Genomic DNA, 16,096 nt, shown 5'->3' on the forward strand with positions numbered 1-16,096 from the left:
TAAAAACGCTTTGCGTGGACTTATGGAACGCTATGCTAAATATTCGGACATATATTTCGACAGCACGACTAATTTTATTGATTCTGCGAACGAATTAGAGGCKCGCGTGATCGCGAAGCTTAGTTAATGAAAGATTCAAGTGGCATTTTATCTCTCCCCACTACCTCATTTTGGCGTTCTATTGGAGGTGGCAAGAAAATCTTTTAAGTACCATCTAGTTAGTCTAGTTAGAATTGTTAGCAAAGCAATGTTATCGTGTGAGGTATTATTAATTTACGTCCTCGAGATAGAGGCTATTCTAAACTTGCGTCTTATCACCTATCGGTCTAATGATTTGAACGACTTGCGTGCTCTTACACCTAGTCATTTTTTAATTGGATATTATTTCCTGCGTCCGCCAGAGGACGAGTACAGGGATGTATCATCTGGGTGTCTATCGCAATAGCAGCACGTTTAGCGGGTGAGCCAGCTGTTCTGGAAATGATGGAATAAGGAATATTTGAAAGAGCAAACGCCACTAGGACGTGTCGCAAGGATACATGCGAGAGCTGACGGAATAAAACACAAGGCAGCCGCGAAACCTGCCAACGGTCTTGTAAAGCGCGGTATTAAACGTCTTTTTTCTTTGCCAAACGATTTATAAAAAAAAAAAAAACTTGTAATTTAGTAGAGTTAATTTTGAATATGTATTATAATATGCGGTTAGCAGTGTATGTATATGGTTTCGTTTGAAAATTGCGCCCCTCAGACTAGATAGCAGCACCTCTCGGCTAGCATGATTAAAACGCCGTCTGTTATCGTTGAGAAGAAGACATATCGATTGTTYTTATTGATCAAGGGATCACGCCACTTAACGTTTCAATAGGTCATTGGTCCCCTGTGACGTCATCCTCTGCGTGTTACTCTCCTATTGATTGTTTGTCATCTCTTCCTAGCGTGGAACGTGCTAATTAGTGTATTGTTTTCTTGCCACGTCCTCGCTGTTCCTCAACCCGTACAGAAAAGATGCAGGGTCCTCTCAGAATAGTTTCTCAAATCAATTAGTTCAGACGTGTCCTCTCACTATCTAAATTTGGACATCTCCTTATAGTCCTCTCTCTCGCTCTTTTCTCATCTCTCACCGTTCTCATGGTCCTCATCTCACTCTTGTTCTCTCTCATCGAGGCAGAATCATTTAAGATGTTAATCAGTGCAGACGTACATTTAGAAATCTCAGAAAATTGTGAATCATCTCATAGTCTTCATCTCGCTTCATTCTCATCTCTAACCGTCCCATCTCCTCTCACTCTCGCTTTTTCTCATCTAGACCATCCTTGTATTGTGTCTTTCTGACTGATCATCTCTTTATACTCTCTCTCATTAACGACTTCTCAGGTAATCTCATAACCTTTATCTCTAATTCTGATCCTCTCTTTATACTTTCTGACCTCTTATTTTTGTACTATTCGTTTCATTAATTCTATCGTTTCTCATACAAAATTCATTACTACATTTTTTTTGTTCTAACGGCTTCTCGTGCTACGTACTTCCGGTACACGTGGCGTGATATCCGGTACACGTGGCGTAGCTTACATATTACTGTTTGTTAAACTTATTATAATTTTGTTATCTCTATTTTTCTGTTCATAGTTGTTATTAAATCTTGTTACACATAAATTCTACCAGAAATTAGGATAATACAGTCCACTAGCCTATCTTGCCTATATCCTTGTCTTCTCTTAGCGCATCTCTTTCAAACCTAATTTCTTCTCGAACAGGTTTATAATTTGTATTTTATTGTGTGTGTATCTTTTTAAATTTTGAACGGAGCCCGTTCAAGGGGGAGGGTATGTTGCGTATTATACGCAACGAGTGAGTAGGGCGAAGCGCCGAGGCATGGACGGCCCTGCTTGTAAGGGCTTCTTCTTTCTTCTAGCTTGAGTTCTCCCACCACATTTATTATGCCAATCACATGTATCGACAGCCGCGTTATGCTCGGGCTTTTCGGTGATTGGTGCAGCATTGCATCGCTTTTTGGTATAAAACCCAGCGCGTTCTCGCGCCTGTTGGCATTCATCATTTGAGCACTCTTGGTTCATCACGCGTGATTCATCGCTYGAGATTCATCTATCTTAGAAAGCTGAGACTTGGGAAAAACTACTTCGAGGAGAATTATTTGTATTGCGCAATACTACATCATCTAAGTTCGGCCCGCGACAAGGGACAAAGGCGGTCCTGTACTTGGCCAGAATTATCTTGATTTGTGGATTCATTTTCAACGTTTCAACCAGGGTTTTTATGCCGAAAGGCTTTTCTCTGATGAGTCAAATAAAGCGTACTTTTTAGTACTGACTGGGCTCAAATAAAGTTGTTATTGTGTTTTTATTTTCCTATCCTCCTTCCCATTAATAAAGAATCTCGATATCACCCGTAAGGGCATTCTTCGATTCACTACTATCCACTGGAGTACCGATGAAGGCATCGGTCGCATCAACAATGATTTTTTCTCTTTTTTTGGACTGCAGTTGTTGAAATATAAATGATATTTGCTAGATTTTATTGGACTTACCACATTTTATTTGTAATTATACGTTTTAGAACTTGAAGGAAAACGTTGTATAGCTTTTATTACATAGCACTTCTATAGAAATCTAATAGTATTCAACTATCAATAATTCCAGAAAGCAGCGAAAATTTTTTTAAAATATATTAAACAATTTTTAGCTACGGTAAAAATGTGCTATTAGATATTAAAATGAATAAATGTCAGGTTGACTACAATCAAGTTTCGTCGAAAAAGAATTCATTTGTAATTGTAAAGTAACCCAAAAAATTTCTTATACAATAATTTTTTTTTTTTTTTGACTGCAGTCGTCGAAATATAAATAATGTTTGCTAATATTTTTCGGACTAAACACTCTTTATTTGTTAGTATACGCTTTAAAATTTGAAAGAAAACGTTTTATAGCTTCTGTTATATAGCACTACTTTAAAAATCTGATAGTTTTCAACTACTTTTCTATCCATAAGGCAGCAAAAATTTCTATTAAAAATATGAGTTTTAAAGGGAAATTAAAGACAGTTAAAAAATTTGATGAACAATTTATTTTGACCTTGTAGAACGTTTCGTCCCTTACTGGGGACTTCCTCAGCAACTTGATCACTTAAATCACTTATTAACTGTCTTTAATTTCCCTTTGAAATTCAGATATATTAATATACTTTAGGGACAAGAATATTGATAATTAAATTTCTAATAAATATATTTAAAATTTCTTAGCGACGGAAAAAATGTGCAATTAGAAACTGAATTGAATAGATGTTGACTACAATCGTGTTTCGTCGAAAAAGAATTGAATTCTAAACGTAAAGTAACACAAAAAATTAAAAAAAAATTGATTTTTTCTCTGTTTTTGACTGCAGGTGTCAAAATATACATAATTTTTGCTAGATTTTATGGGACCTAACACTTTTTATATGTAAGTATGTGCTTTAAAATTTAAAAGAAAACGTTTTATAGCTTTTGTTATATTGCAGTTCTTTAGGAATCTGATAGTTTTGAACAATAAATAAATTTAGCAGGCAGCAAAAATTTTATTTAAATATATTAAAAAACTTTTAGCGACGGTCAAAATGTGCCATTAGAAACTTAACAGAATAGATGTTAGGTTGACTACAATCGAATTTCGACGAAAAAAATTGAATTCTACTTGTGAAGTAGCCAAAAAAAGAAGAAATACAATAATTTCTATTCTGTTTTTGACTTTAGTGGTCGAAATATAGGTGATGTTAGCTAAAATTTTTTGACTTAACACTTTTTATCTGTAAGCAAACGCTTTGGGGCTTGAAAGAAAACGTTTTATAGCTTCTGGTAAATACCAATTTTTAAGAAATTTTATAGTTTTTAACAACGATTTAATCCAGAAAGTAGCCAAAATTTCTTTAAAATATATTAAATAATGTTAATATAATAAAGATTTTTTTTCTTATCTAAAATTTATTAATATTATTACTAAGTTTACTTCTTAGGGAAATTTTTTTGGGACAGGTTTAATTTAGATGAACAAAAAATTTATCTGTTGAGTGTTTTGTCTCTATTTCAGATTTCCTTGGCAACTAAAATTTCTTATTATGACATATTATTTCTTATACAAATACCAAAAAAAACTTGCAATTAATATCGTTTTTTTAATTTGATAGTAATGTTCATATGTCAATATAACATCATTTTTATTACAGTCATAAGTTTTCACTATCTTATATATAGAGTCGATTTTTAAAAACGTTATCCTACCATAACTTTTTGAACACTACTGATTACCTCTAAGCTGGTGTTTCCTAATCTAGATGTCATTGTTATTATTGTAATCTCTGTTACGTGTCTTGTTGTGGTAATTAAATTTTAAAATTTCGTTATATGTGCTGTTTAGATTATTAGTATCGGTTCTAAAATTAACAGTATTATTGTTCGTTATATGGTACATTTCACTGATATTTCTTTTGTACCAGTTATCTTCTTTATCTAAAATTTTTGTTTCGTCGAATCTAAAAATATGTCCAGTTTTAAAATGATTTTTTGCCAACGTAGTGGTATTTGTTTTTTGTGCATTCCTCGGTTTGCTGTCGTTCCTATGTTGGTTTAATCGTTTCTTTAATTTTTGTTTTGTTTGTCCGACATAACATTTTTCACATTCACATGGTATTTTATATACTAAGTTTGATTGATCATCTTTGTCTTTTAGTTTCGTATATATAGATTTTATTTTTACTAAGTTATAAAATACCAACTTAACATTGGTATTTTTGAAACAATTATTTATTCTATTAGACAAAGGTTTGATAAATGGGAATCTGATAATTTTTTTGTTGTTTGGTTCTTTTTCCTGTTCTTTGACTAATCTAAACTTTTTAAATATCGTGAGAATGAGACTCTTTGGATAATTGTTGTTTTTTAAAATTATTTCTATTTTTTTCCTGTCGGTATTATGAAATTCTTTGCTACTTAATGTTAATGCTCTAAAGAGTAAACCTTTCACGACTCCAATTTTTTGGCTTATTGGATGATTCGACTTATAATTTAAACATCTACCTGAGCTTGTAGGTTTAACGTACCAGTCCGTTAAAATGGAACCATCTTCTTTTTTTATTATACTCTAGTCGAGGAATAGTTGTGTTTTATTATTCTCAACCTCAATTGTAAATTAGATCTTATCATTTACACTATTGAAGGTCCTAATTGTTATTTCAATTCCATCTTTCGATATTGCTGTGACAATGTTATCCACATAGACCTTTAAGAAAGGAACTTGAAAGGGTAACATGCCTGTAACCTTTTTTAGGATGTAATTCATTAATATGTTAGCTAGTATTGGGCTCGCTGGATTACCCATGCTAGATCCATCAAGTTGTTAGTAAAACACTCCGTTAATCCGAAAATAGCTCGATTTAAAACAAAATTTTATTAGTTCTTATAAGGTCTTTTTTTTGTACGTTGATACATTTGGAAAATTCATACCAATCTTCTTCAATTGTTTTTATTACTATTTCTTCCGGAATGTTAGTGAAAAGAGATATTACATCTAGTGATACCAGTATGTATCCTTCCGGTAACTTTGTTCCCCTTATGAACTCAGCGAGCTCGAACGAGTTCTTGATGGAAAAAATAAATTTCTTTGAAATAGTTCTAGTAAATAATAGATTTATAAATTATGCTAATTTGTAAAACGGTGAACCTATTGAACTTACAACTGGTCTCATAGTACATTCTTTTTTATGTGTTTTTCTTAATCCATACAGTTTAGGTGTTACTTAATTATAAGATCTTAAGTTTTTTCCTATTCCTTCTGTGATTATCGACTCGTTTTGTAATTTTGTTATTAAATTATTAGCAATTTTTTTAAATTTATTTGTGGGATCATTATTTAGTAAACTGTATGTATTAGTATCTTCCAGTAGTTTCTCTATTGCTTTTAAATATTCATCTTTTTTCATAATAACTGTGTTGTTTCCTTTGTCTGATCTTGTGACTATTATGTCTGGGTTCTGTTTCAGGAATCGTTTCGTTTTTATGAAATTGCTATTTATAATGTTATTATGTATATTTAGGCTATTTTTCTTAAAATAATTTGTCATTATTTTCACCGCTTTTGCTCTAACGTTATTTTTTGCATCCTTAATGGTTTTTTCATCTCCATTTTCTATAGTTAAATTTTTTATGCCATATTCTAGGTCTTTAATTAGCGTGTTTACTTGCACTTCTTTAGGTTTTATTGGGATCCCAAAACCTGGTACTAGGTTTAGGATTTCTTCCACTTCATTCGGAAGCTCTACATCCGAAAATTAAATATAAAAGTGTTCTGTTTATTGTTATTGTTATTGTTGTGATATTTTTCTTTTATTAAAGTGTTTAAGTTTTTCATGTTATTGCTTTTTATAATTTTAAATTTGTCTTCATATTTATTGTTGAACCATKTTGTGCAATTCCTGTAATCATTCGTTGTTAATTTTTTTATCAAAATGTTAATTGTGTTTTCTATATTTTTCTCCAATATCCTAATTTTCCATGCTGTGACCTTTATTTCTAAATTAATTATTTTTTTTGGAAGAATTTATTCAAATTGTCCGTTTCTTTTTGAAACGGAGGAGCTTCAATTTGAAGAGAATATAAACATTTTAGATTGTTCAATATATGCTTCGGACAAACCTGTTTATGTTTACAATTAAGTAGGAATAACCGTCTGTTTTTGAATGCTGTCAATTTTAGCAATTCCGTGAGCCAGGTTTTCATCTGCTTCACGGTAGTTATGTTATAATTATTTTCTATATATTTGAAAACACCCCTCGGCATTTTTAATGTTAATATAATCAAGATTTTTTTTCTTATCTTTTATTCTTATAAATTACAAAACGAGTCGACAATCTCAGAAGGAATGGGAAAAAACTTAAGATCTTATAATTCAGTAACACCTAAACTGTATGGATTAAGAAAAACACATAAAAAAGAATGTACTATGAGACCAGTTGTAAGTTCCATAGTTCACCGTGTTATAAATTAGCAAAATTTATAAATCTATTATTAACTAGAACTATTTCAAACAAATTTGTTTTTTGCATCAAGAACTCGTTCGAGATCGCTGAGTTCATAAGGGGAACGAAGTTACCAGGAGGATACATACTGGTATCACTGGATGTAATATCCCTTTTCACTAACAATCCGAAAGAACTAGTAATAGAAACAATTAAAGAAGATTGGGATGAATTTTCCAAATGTCTTAACGTCCAAAAATAGACCTTATTAAAACTAATAAAATTTTGTTTTGAAACGAGCTATTTTCGGTTTAACGAAGTGTTTTACCAACAACTTGATGGATCTAGCATGGGTAATCCAGCGAGCCCAATACTTGCAAACATAGTAAAGAATTAAATCCTAAAAAATGTTGAGGACATGTTACCCTTTCAAGTTCCGTTCTTAAAAGTCTATGTGGATGACATTGTCACAGCAATACTGCAAGATGGAATTGAACTAACAATTAAGACTTTCAATAGTGTAAATGAAAAGATTCAATTCACAATTGAGGTTGAGAATAATAAAACACTAGCATTCCTAGACTTGAGTATATTAAGAAAAGAAGACGGTTCTATTTTAACGGACTGGTACGTTAAACCTATAAGCTCAGGTAGATGTTAAAATTATAAGTCGAATCATCCAATAAGCAAAAAATTGGAGTCGTGAAAGGTTTACTCTTTAGAGCATTAACATTAAGTAGCAAAGACTCTCATAATAACAACAAGAAAAAAATAGAAATAATTTTAAAAAACAACAATTATCCAAAGAGTCTCATTCGCACGATATTTAATAAGTTTAGATTAGTCAAGGAACAGGAAAAAGAACAAAACAACAACAAAATTATCAGATTCCCATTTATCAAGCCTTTGTCTGATAGAATAAATAAATGTTTCAAATATGCCAATGTTAAGTTGTTATTTTATAAATTAGTAAATATAAAATATATATATACGAAACTAAAAGACAAAGATGATAAATTAGAACAATCAAAGTTAGTATGTAAAATACCATGTGAATGTAAAAAATTTTATGTAGGGCAAACAAAACAAAAATTAAAGAAACGATTAGACCAACATAGGAACGACAGCATTCCGAGGAATGCACAAAAAACAAATACTACTTCGTTAGCAGAACATCATTTTAAAACAGGACATATTTTTAGATTCCACGAAACAAAAATTTTATATAAAGAAGATAACTGGTACAAAAGAAATATCAGTGAAATGTAGCATATAACGAACAATAATACAGTTAATTTTTAAACCGATACTAATAATCTAAACAGCACATATAACAATATTTTAAAATTTAATTACCACAACAAGACACGTAACAGAGGTTACAATAATAACAAAGACATCTAGATTAGGAAACACCAGCTGAAAGGTAACCAGTACTGTTCAATAAGTTATGGTAGAATAACGTTTTTAAAAATTGACTCTATATATAAGATAGTGAAAACTTTTGACTGCAATAAAAATGATGTTATATTGACTTATGAACATAACTATCAAGGTAAAATAACGCTATTAATTGTAAGTTTTTTTTAGTACTTGTATAAGAAAGAATATGTTCAAATAAAAAATTTTAGTTGATGAGGAAGTTTCAAATAGAGACGAAACGTTCAACGGATAAATGTATTGTTCATCTAAATTAAACCGTTCTAAAAAATACTTCCCTAAGAAGTAAACTTAGTAATAATATATTAAATTATTTTTCAGCAACGGTAAAATTGTGCTATTAGAATTTTAACAGACTGGATGTTAGGTTAACTACAATCGTGTTTCGTCGAAAAAGAATTAAATTCTAAACGTAAAATAACCAAAAAAATTTCTAATAAAATAATTGCTTCTCTTTTTTTGACTGCAGTAGTCGAAATATAAATGATGTTTGCTAATATTTTACACACTTAACACTTTTTATTTGTTTCTATACGCTTTAAAACTTGAAAGAAAACGTTCTATAGCTTCTGTTATATAACACTTCTTTAGAAATCTGATAGTTTTCAACTACTGTTTAATCCATAAGGCAGCAAAAATTTCTATTAAAAATATTTAAAATTTCTTAGCGACGGAAAAAATGTGCGATTAGAAACTGAAAAGAATAGATGTCAGGTTCACTACAATCGAATTTCGTCGAAAAAGAAATAAATTCTAAGCGTAAAGTAACCTAAAAAATTTGAAATAAATTGATTTTTTCTATATTTCTGACTGCAGTGGTCAAAATATAAATAATGTTTGCTACAATTTGTCGGACTTAGCAATTTTTTTTTGTAAGTATACGCTTTTCAGCTTAAAAGAAAACGTTTTATTGCTTCTGTTATAAAGCACTTTTTTAGAATTTTTATAGATTTTAACTACGATTTCATCCACAAAGTAACAAAAATTTCTTCTTTATGTATTAAAAAATTTTTTGCAAGGGTAAAAATGTGCTATTAGAAATAAAACGGAATAGATGTTCAGTTGACTACTATCGAATTTCGTTAAAAAAGAATTGAACTCTACAAGTAAAGCAATTAAAAAAAGTTTCAATAAAATTAATTTTTCTCTTTCTTTGACTGTCCTTGTCCAAATATAAATGATGCTTGCCCAATTTTTTAAAATTATACCATTTTTATTTTTAAGTATACGCTTTTAAGCTTAAAGAATTCTTTTTATAGCTTCTGGTAAAAAGCTCTTTTTCAGAAATTTTATAGTTTTTAGCTACAATTTTATTTACAAAGTAGCAAAAATGTGTTTAAAATTTAATAAATAATTTTTTAGCGACAGTAAAAATTTGCTATTAGAAACTAATAAGATTAATTGTTCGGAAGACTTCAATCGAGTTTCGTCGAAAAAGAATTTAATTCTACACGTAAAGTTACAAAAAAAACTTTGAATACAATAATTTTTTCTCTCTTTTTGACTGCAGTTGTCGAAATTTAAATGTTTTTCAAAATTTTCCTGATTTATAACTTTTTATTTGTAAGTATAAAATATAAAGCTTGAAAGATATCGTTACATAGCTTCTGTTAAAAAGCACTTTTTTTAAAATTTAATAGTTTTATCTATTATTCAGTCAAGAAAGAATATAAAATTTTTTTTAATTATAATAAAAAATTTTTAGCGACGGTAAAAATGTGCTATCAGAATTTAAAAAGAATTGATGTCAGGTTGACTACAATCGAGTTTCGTCAAAAAAGAATTGAATTCTTTACGTAAAGTAATCAAAAAGAGATGTTATAAAATAATTTTTTCTCTTTTTTTGACTGCAATAGTCGAAGTATTAATGATGTTTTCCAAATTTTATCGAAATAAAAACATTTTTGATGTGTAATTATACGCCTAATAGTTTGAAAGATAACGTTTTATAGCATTTGTTATATAGCACTTTTTTAGAAATCTGATAGTTTTTACCTAATGTTTAATCCAGAAAGTAGCGAAAATTTCTTTTAAATATATTAAACAATTTTCAGCACCGGTAAAACAGGTTTTCTAGAAACTACACAGAATAAATGTTAAGGTGACTACAATCAAGTAACGTCGAAAAAGAATTGAATTCTACACGTAAAGTAAATAAAAAAAGTTTTTATAGAATGATTTTTTTTTTGACTGCTGTGGTCAAAATATAAATGATGTCTGCTAAAATTTTTTAGGCTTAACACTTTTTATTTGTAAGTATACGCTTTAAAGCCTAAATAAAAACGTTCTAAAGCTTTTGTTATATAGCACTTCTATAGAAATCTAATGGTTTTCCACTATTAATAATTCCAGAAAGCAGCGGAAATTTTTTTTAAATATATTAAACAATTTTTAGCTACGGTAAAAATGTGCTATTAGAAACAAGACAGAATGCACGTTAGGTTTACTCCAATCGAGTTTCGTTAAAAAAGAATTGAATTCTTAACGTAAAGTGAGCAAAAAAGTTATAAAAAAAGAATTTTTTCTCTTTTTTTATACTGCAGCTATTGAAATATAAATGATATTTGCTAGGTTTTATTGGACTTAACTCTTTTTATTTGTTGATAAACTCTTAAAAACTTTAAAAAAATCGTTCTCAAGCTTTTTTATATAGCACTTCTTTAGAAATCTAATAGTTATAACTATTATTCAATCTAAAAAGCAGCAAAAATGTCTTTGAGGTATAATAAAAAATTTTAGGCGACGGTAAAAATGTGCTATTAGAAACTAAGCAGAATGGATGTCAGGATGACCACAATTGAGTTTCGTCAAAAAAGAATTAAATTCTACACTTAAAGTAACCTAAAAAAAAGTTGTAAACAAATGATTTATTTTCTTTTTTTGAACTTTAGTTCATGAAATATAAATAAAATTTGCTAGATTTTATCGAACTTAAAACTTTTTATTTTTAAGTAAACGCTTTAAAACTTGAAAGAAAACGTTTTTTAGCTTTTATTTTATAGCAATTTTTTGAAATCTGATAGTTTCCGACTACTATTCAATTCAGATATCAGCAAACATTTCTTTGAAATATATTGAAAATTATTCAGCGACAGTAAAAATGTGCAATTAGAAAAAAAACAGATTGTATTCTAGGTTGACTTTAATCGAATTACGTCGAAAAAGAAATTAATTTTACACGAAAGGTTGTGTAAATGACAATTTTCCTTTTTTTGACTGCAGTGGTCAAAATATAAATGAAATATGCTAAATTTTTTTATACCTGACACTTTTTGTTCATAGCTGTACACTTTAAAGATTAAAGATATTGATTTATAGCTTCTTTTAAGTAGAACTTCTTTAAAAATCTGACAGTTTTTAAGTACTATTTAATCCAGAAAGTAACGAAAATTCCTTTTTATTTTATTGACAAATTTCTAGTGACGGTAGTAATGTGTTATTTAAAACTAAAAAAAATGGTTGTCAGGTTGACTAGAATCGAGGTTCACCGAAAAAGAAATAAAATCTACACGTAAAGTAACCAAAAAAAGTTGTATTAAACAGATTTTTTCTTTTTTTTTGACGGCAGAAATCGTAATATAAATAATGTGTTACCAAATTTTTCTGATTCAACACTTTTTATTTGTAAGTTTACGCTTCAAAGCTTGAAAAAAAACTTTTTATAGCTCTTGTTAAATAGCAATTATTTCGAAATTTTTAAGTTTTTAACTATGATTTAATCCCGAAAGTAGCGAAAATTTATTATAAATATAATGAAAATTATTCAGCTACGGAAAAAATGGGCAATTAAAAATTAAACAGAATTGATGTCAGGTTGACTACAATCGTTTTTCGTCGAAAAAGAATTGAATTCTACACGTAAAGTAAAAAAAAAAGTTTCTAAAAAATTAATTTCTTCTCTTTTTTTGACTGCTGTAGTCAAAATATAAATGAGGTATGTCAAATTTTTTTGGACCTAACAATTTTTATTTGTAAGTATACGCTTTAAAACTTGGAAAAAATTGTCTTAAAGCTTTTTTTATATAGAACTTCTACAGAAATTTTATAGTTTTCAACTACCGTTTATTCAGGAAAGCAGCTAAAATTTCTTTTAAATATAATAAAAAATCCTTAGCGACAGTAAATATGTGCTATTTGAGACTGAAAAGAATAGATGTCAGGTTGACTACAATCGAGATTCGTCGAAAAAGAATTGTATTCTACACGAAAAGTAACCAAAAGTAGTTGTAATAAAATGATTTTTTCTCTTTTTTTGCAGTACTAGTCAAATTATAAATGATGTTTGGTAAATTTTTTAGACGTAAAACATTTTATTTGTAAGTATACGCTTTAAAGCTTAAGAAAAAACGTTTCATTGCTTCTGCTAAATAGCACTTTTTTAGAAATCTGATTGTTTTTAACTACGATTTAATCTCGAGATTCGCGAAAATTTCTTTTAAATATATTAAAAATTTAAAGCGACGGTAAAAATAAGCTTTTAGATTCTAAACACAATAGATGTCTGGTTGTCTACAATCGAGTTTCTTTAAAAAAGAAATTTAATTTTACACGTAAAGTTACTAATAAAAGTTGTAAAAAAATGATTTTGTATTATTATTTGAACTGCAGTTGTGGAAATATAAATGAAATTTGCTAGATTTTTTCGTTATAAACATTTTTTATTTGTAAGTATACGACTTAAAGCTTAAAAGAAAACGTTTTATAGCTTCTATTATTTAGCACTTTTTCAGAGATTTTATAGTTCTCAACTACGATTTAACTTACAATGTAGCAAAAGTTTCTTTAAATATATTTAAAAATTTGTTTAGTATTTCTCTCGTCCAAAAATTTCAATTTTTAATGATAAAATTTAACAGGGAACTGGGACATGAAAAAAGTAGAACTTAGGTTGATTTAGTGGGACGTTTCGTCCCTTTATTGGGACTTCTTCAGCCACTAGAAATTTTATTTTATTATTATTTCTTATATTACGACATACATGAGGCTCATACAATATATAATCTTTTTATATGTTACCTTAATCTTTACAGTTAAGCGTCTTTTTTCATTGAGTAGACATACATTTTTCTTTTTATTAATATTCAAAACACAAAACATCTAAACTTCTTTAAATTGATCTTTATTATTTAAGTTTCTCAACAAAACTGTTTCAATCTAGACTAGTGTTTGTTAGCCTAGATATCATCAGTGTAAGGTGTCCTCTATTATTTGTTATGGTTAAAATTTAAAATTCCGTTATAGATGTGATTTAAATTTCTCGTGTCCGTTCTAAAATTGACCGTGGTATTGTTTGATATATAAAACATTTCGCTGATATTTCTCTTATAAATAAATTAATTTAATCTCTTATAAATAATTAATTTCTTCTAAATCTAAAATAGTTGCTGCGTCAAATTTAAAGCTATGTCCTGTTATGAGATGATGTGCAGCTAACGCTGTCGTATTAGTTTTATTTATATTTGTAGGTTTGCAGTCATTTTTTTGTTGGTCTAATCTTTTTTTATGTTTCTGTTTCGTTTGTCCAATATAACACTTTTCACATTCACAGAGTATTTTATATACTAAGTTTGACTGGTCAAATTTGTTGACCTTATCTTTTAATTTGGTGTAAATAGAGTTTATTTTTGTTAGATTATAAAAGACCAGTTTGATATTAGTGTTTTTAAAACATTTATTTATTTTATTTACTAAAGGTTTAATGTATGGGAACTTAATGTATTTTTTATCTTGCGGATTCGGATTTTTTACACRATCTTTGTCAATTTTAAACTCATTAAATACCATGCGTATGAGACTCAKGGGATAGTTATTATTCTTTAAAAGAGTCTCAATTTTTTTCCTATTTTCTGTATGAAACTTATTACTTCTTAAAGTTAAAGCTCTAAATAATAAACCTTTTATAGTTCCAATTTTTTGACTTAAAGGATGGTTCGAATAGTAATTGATACATCTTCCTGAGCTTGTTGGCTTTACATACCAATTCGTTGATATGGTTCCGTCTTTATTTCTTATAACTGGTATGTCTAAGAATGGTAATGTTCCGTTGTCTTCTATTTCAATAGTAAACTGGATTTTTTCGTTTATCATATTGTAGGGTTTTAATACTACATCAATTCCATCTTTAGGTATTGCAGTTATGATATCATCTACATATACCTTTAAGAATGGAACTGKAAAGGGTAAGTTGCCTTCAATTTTTTTTTAACACGTGATTCATTACCAATTTCGCTAATATTTTCCTTGCTGGATTAACCATACTAGAACAATCCAGTTGTTGGTAAAAAGATCCATCGAATTGGAAGTAGCTTGAATCGAAACAAAATTGTATTATTTCCAATAGGATATTTTTTGGTATCGTTATAACGTCTTTGAGTTCATTCCAATCCTAGTTTATTGTTCTTATTACCAGTTTTTTCGGGATGTTCGTGAACAATGAGATTGCATCTAACGATACTAATCTATAATCTTCTGGTAGTGTTATTTTCTGTATAAATTCTACAATCTTAAAAGAATTTTTTACGGAAAACACAAATTTGTTTGTCATAGCTGAGGATAATTTATGATGTAAAAATTGTGCCAATTTATAGCACGGTRAACGAATGCAGCTTACAACTGGTCTTAAGGCTAGGCTTTGTTTATGTGTTTTCCTTAGTCCATATATTTTTGGGGCGACCGAATTGTAAGATTTCATATATTTTTCTATCTCTTTCGTGATAATCGATTCTTTTCTTAGTTTCATTATCAAATTACTGGCTAATTTCTCGAATCTACTGGTAGGATCTTTACTCAAAACCTGATATATGTCTTTATTTTGTAACATTTTATGCATTTCATTTAAATATTCTTCTTTCTTTATAATAACTGTGTTGTTCCCTTTGTCTGATCTCATTATAATTAAATTCGGATTGTCTTTTAGGAAACGTTTTGTTGTTACGAGTTTTTTTTTGCTTCATCCTTCCATGGTCTTTGGTTATTTTTATAATAATTCGAAAATATATTAACAGCCTTAAATCTTACATAGTTTTGTTCATCCTTTATACTCGTATTATCACTTTTCGTGCTATTAATATGTCTTATGCCTTCCTCTTAGTCTTTTATTAACGAACAAACTGGAACTGTATTCGGTCTTAACGGGATACCGTACCCTGGTTCTAGACTTAATGTTTTTTCCACTTCGCGTGGTAGCTGAACATCCGTAAAATTATAAATACAATTACTTTGTTTATTTATTTTGTTATTGTTATGTGAAATGTCATTTAATAAGTTATTTAATTTTTTGATGTTATTCTTTTTAGTAATTTTAAATTTGTTTTCATAATTCTTATTAAAAGATGTTGTGCAATTGTGAAAATCTGTCACTGATATTTTATTCTTTAAAACATTCTGTGTTTTGTTGATGCTATTTTTGATTGTCTTAACTTTTCAAGCTGCAATTTTTATTTCTAACTTGAGGATCTTATGTTTTCGAGACTTAATTAATTTATCTGTCTCTTTTTTGTAAGGATGTGTTTCAGCTTGAATAGCGTACATACATTTTAAGTTGTTAATAATGTGTTTAGGTTATACTTGTTTATGTTTACATTGTATCAAGAATATTAATCTGTTTTTATTTGCTACTATTTTGTTAAGGTCGTAATTCCAATTTTTTGCA

The sequence above is a fragment of the Polistes canadensis genome, unplaced genomic scaffold (genome assembly GCF_001313835.1).
Source record: "Polistes canadensis isolate GaletaPanama2010 unplaced genomic scaffold, ASM131383v1 scaffold_304, whole genome shotgun sequence".
NCBI classification, from domain to species: Eukaryota; Metazoa; Arthropoda; class Insecta; order Hymenoptera; family Vespidae; genus Polistes; species Polistes canadensis.